Source organism: Aulostomus chinensis, chromosome 19 (genome assembly GCF_037954235.1).
Source record: "Aulostomus chinensis isolate RoL2024-O1b breed Wild chromosome 19, RoL_Achi_v1.0, whole genome shotgun sequence".
Taxonomy (NCBI): domain Eukaryota; kingdom Metazoa; phylum Chordata; class Actinopteri; order Syngnathiformes; family Aulostomidae; genus Aulostomus; species Aulostomus chinensis.
In genome coordinates this window covers 20,235,888-20,240,940 of record NC_141338.1, presented here as the reverse complement: position 1 = coordinate 20,240,940, position 5,053 = coordinate 20,235,888, and positions in this window count along the sequence as shown.

The window sequence follows — 5,053 nt, the reverse complement described above, 5'->3', positions numbered from 1 at the left end:
TCTAACATCTGGCTGACCATTGCAGAATGACACAACCACCCACGCACAGTTCAGCTGAAGCCTGGCTGAAGCTGCAGGACTCAACCAGACTTCGCTGTGGAGGTAACCAGAATACTTCAATGTACACAATCCCACAGAAGGGATGTGTGTCGCATCCAAACCCCAGGGCTGCCCCCCCCCCCCCAACCCACAAAGCCCCCAAGCCAATTTATATTCCTCAAGTTGAGCTCAAAGTCTTCTGCTCCAGAAAAGAGGAGAGGAAAGCCGCTGCTGTCGTTTGTATTTCCGGTCCAGTAGGTGGCAGTAATGCACCTAAACGCTGGGTTTCTACTGCCACTAAATTTGAAAGCAAAATACCTGCTGAATGTAGAAGAGATGGTTGTTTACGTTCGACAACTGACGTTGTTGTGCACTGCAACAATTTGATTGTGTTACAATTCTCAGACGCGGGTTTGCTGGCCCGAGCCTTGTGGTCCCCCCATACCCCCATCACCACGCAGAGGAAACTGTGCTTGACAATTATTGACACATGTCACACTAAATGTTACATGATCAAGTATTAATGCAGACAGATTATGGGCTACTGTCATTCATTCATTAAATTATGTTGTCACTTCTTTAAGATATTAATATGTTAAAAAACAAACAACAAATAAAGCAAAAAAACAAAACAAAACACTCTGCTTGGGGCCCCCTGGTGGCCTGGGCCCCCACCTCAGGCCGGCCCTGGCAGGTTTTCTTCATATTTATGCAACAGAAGCTGTCGTGTTTTTATTGGTGACACACCTTCGTCCCCGGCTACCTTCTCCAGTTTGTAATGGCTTCCCTGAGGCCAGATGATCTGAGCCAGCCACGAGGAGCAACCTCAGGTAAGAGCATAATACCTAGAGTAGAGATATACCTCTCACTGGAGAGCAATAACTAGGGCGACCATAAAACCCTTGCTAGAACATAACAGCTCGAGCGTAGCTCAGCTCTCACTGAATTGTACTAAATAGAGCGCAGCTCTACCTCTAGCTAGAAAATTACAGCTACAACCTAGATCCACCTCTACTAGAGTGTAATAACTACAGTATAGCTCTACCTCTAGCTAGAGAGTTATAGCTACAACCTAGATCCACCTCTACTAGAGTGTAATAACTACAGTATAGCTCTACCTCTAGCTAGAAAATTATAGCTACAACCTAGATCCACCTCTACAAGAGTGTAATAACTAAGGAAAAGCTCTACCTCTTGCTAGAGAGTTATAGCTACAACCTAGATCCACCTCTATTAGAGTGGAATAACTACTGTATAGCTCTACCTCTAGCTAGAAAATTATAGCTACAGCCTAGATCCACCTCTACTAGAGTGTAATAACTACTGTATAGCTCTACCTCTAGCTAGAGAATTATAGCTACAGCCTAGATCCACCTCTACTAGAGTGTAATAACTGCAGTATAGCTCTACCTCTAGCTAGAGAATTATAGCTACAACCTAGATCCACCTCTACTAGAGTGTACAGTATAGCTCTACCTCTAGCTAGAGAGTTATAGCTACAACCTAGATCCACCTCTATTAGAGTGTAATAACTACTGTATAGCTCTACCTCTAGCTAGAGAATTATAGCTACAACCTAGATCCACCTCTACTAGAGTGTAATAACTAAAGTATAGCTCTACCCCTAGCTAGAGAATTATAGCTACAGCCTAGATCCACCTCTACTGGAGTGTAATAACTACAATATAGCTCTACCTCTAGCTAGAGAATTATAGCTACAAACTAGATCCAAGTCTACTAGAGTGTAATAACTACTGTATAGCTCTACCTCTAGCTAGAGAATTATAACTACAACCTAGATCCACCTCTACTAGAGTGTAATAACTAAGGTATAGCTCTACCTCTAGCTAGAGAATTATAGCTACAACCTAGATCCACCGCTACTAGAGTGTAATAACTATAGTATAGCTCTACCTCTAGCTAGAGAATTATAGCTACAACCTAGATCCACCTCTACTAGAGTGTAATAACTTCAGTATAGCTCTACCTCTAGCTAGAGAACTATAGCTACAACCTAGACCCAACTCTATTAGAGTGTAATAACTACAGTATAGCTCTACCTCTAGCTAAAGAATTATAGCTACAACCTAGATCCACCTCTACTAGAGTGTAATAACTAAAGTATAGCTCTACCTCTAGCTAAAGAATTATAGCTACAACCTAGATCCACCTCTATAAGGGTGTAATAACTACTGTATAGCTCAACCTCTAGCTCGAGAATTATAGCTACAACCTAGATCCACCTCTACTAGAGTGTAATAACTACAGTATAGCTCTACCTCTAGCTAGAGAATTATAGCTATAACCTAGATCCACCTCTACTAGAGTGTAATAACTGCAGTATAGCTCTACCTCTAGCCAGAGAACTATAGCTACAACCTAGACCCAACTCTACTAGAGTGTAATAACTACAGTATAGCTCTACCTCTAGCTAGAGAATTATAGCTACAACCTAGATCCACCTCTACTAGAGTGTACAGTATAGCTCTACCTCTAGCTAGAGAGTTATAGCTACAACCTAGATCCACCTCTATTAGAGTGTAATAACTACTGTATAGCTCTACCTCTAGCTAGAGAATTATAGCTACAGCCTAGATCCACCTCTACTAGAGTGTAATAACTACTGTATAGCTCTACCTCTAGCTAGAGAATTATAACTACAACCTAGATCCACCTCTACTAGAGTGTAATAACTAAGGTATAGCTCTACCTCTAGCTAGAGAATTATAGCTACAACCTAGATCCACCGCTACTAGAGTGTAATAACTATAGTATAGCTCTACCTCTAGCTAGAGAATTATAGCTACAACCGAGATCCACCTCTACTAGAGTGTAATAACTATAGTATAGCTCTACCTCTAGCTAGAGAATTATAGCTTCAAACTAGATCCACCTCTACTAGAGTGTAATAACTATAGTATAACTCTACCTCTAGCTAGAGAATTATAGCTACAAACTAGATCCACCTCTACTAGAGTGTAATAACTACAGTATAGCTCTTCCTCTAGCTAGAGCATTATAGCTACAAACTAGATCCAAGTCTACTAGAGTGTACAGTATAGCTCTACCTCTAGCTAGTGAATTATAGCTACAACCTAGATCCACCTCTACTAGAGTGTACAGTATAGCTCTACCTCTAGCTAGAGAACTATAGCTACAACCTAGATCCACCTTTACTAGAGTGTACAGTATAGCTCTACCTCTAGCTAGAGAATTATATCTACAACCTAGATCCACCTCTACTAGAGTGTAATAACTACAGAATAGCTCTACCTCTAGCTAGAGAATTATAACTACAACCTAGATCCACTTCTATTAGAGTGTACAGTATAGCTCTACCTCTAGCTAGAGAATTATAACTACAACCTAGATCCACCTCTACTAGAGTGTAATAACTACAGTGTAGCTCTACCTCTAGCTAGAGAATTATAGCTACAACCTAGACCCAACTCTACTAGATTGTAATAACTACAGTATAGCTCTAACTCTACCTGAGAATTATAGCTACAACCTAGATCCACCTCTACTAGAGTGTACAGTATAGCTCTACCTCTAGCTAGAGAATTATAGCTACAACCTAGATCCACCTCTACTAGAGTGTAATAACTGCAGTATAGCTCTACCTCTAGCTGGAGAACTATAGCTACAACCTAGACCCAACTCTACTAGAGTGTAATAAGTACAGTATAGCTCTACCTCTCGCTAGAGAATTATAGCTACAACCTAGATCCACCTCTACTAGAGTGTACAGTATAGCTCTACCTCGAGCTAGAGAGTTATAGCTACAACCTAGATCCACCTCTATTAGAGTGTAATAACTATAGTATAGCTCTACCTCTAGCTAGAGAATTATAGCTACAAACTAGATCCACCTCTACTAGAGTGTAATAACTACAGTATAGCTCTTCCTCTAGCTAGAGTATTATAGCTACAAACTAGATCCAAGTCTACTAGAGTGTACAGTATAGCTCTACCTCTAGCTAGTGAATTATAGCTACAACCTAGATCCACCTCTACTAGAGTGTACAGTATAGCTCTACCTCTAGCTAGAGAACTATAGCTACAACCTAGATCCACCTCTACTAGAGTGTACAGTATAGCTCTACCTCTAGCTAGAGAATTATAGCTACAACCTAGATCCACCTCTACTAGAGTGTAATAACTACAGAATAGCTCTACCTCTAGCTAGAGAATTATAACTACAACCTAGATCCACTTCTACTAGAGTGTACAGTATAGCTCTACCTCTAGCTAGAGAATTATAGCTACAACCTAGATCCACCTCTACTAGAGTGTAATAACTACAGTATAGCTCTACCTCTAGCTAGAGAATTATAGCTACAACCTAGACCCAACTCTACTAGATTGTAATAACTACAGTATAGCTCTACCTCTAGCTAGAGAATTATAGCTACAACCTAGATCCACCTCGACTAGAGTGTAATAACTTCAGTATAGCTCTACCTTTAGCTAGAGAACTATAGCTACAGCCTAGATCCACCTCTACTAGAGTGTAATAACTATAGTATAGCTCTACCTCTAGCAAGAGAATTATAGCTACAACCTAGACCCAACTCTACTAGATTGTAATAACTACAGTATAGCTCTACCTCTACCTGAGAATTATAGCTACAACCTAGATCCACCTCTACTAGAGTGTACAGTATAGCTCTACCTCGAGCTAGAGAATTATAGCTACAACCTAGATCCACCTCTACTAGAGTATACAGTATAGCTCTAACTATATGTAACCCGGGTGAAACAACCCCTGTTAATTTCCGTCACTTAACGTCCTCTCGGTACATCTGACGTCGTCACGTCGTTACGTCATGGTCTCGTGATTAAGGTCAACCTATCGCGCTATTTAAGATCTGGTAGTGACGCGCTGCCGGCGTTTGCGAGCGGGCACGCTGGGGAGACGCTGCTGCAAAGGAGCCGACTGTCGAGTTGCCGTGTGCCGGACGGAGCGTTATGCGAGACAAAGACTGAATTGGCCAGGTTTGATGGCGAGCTA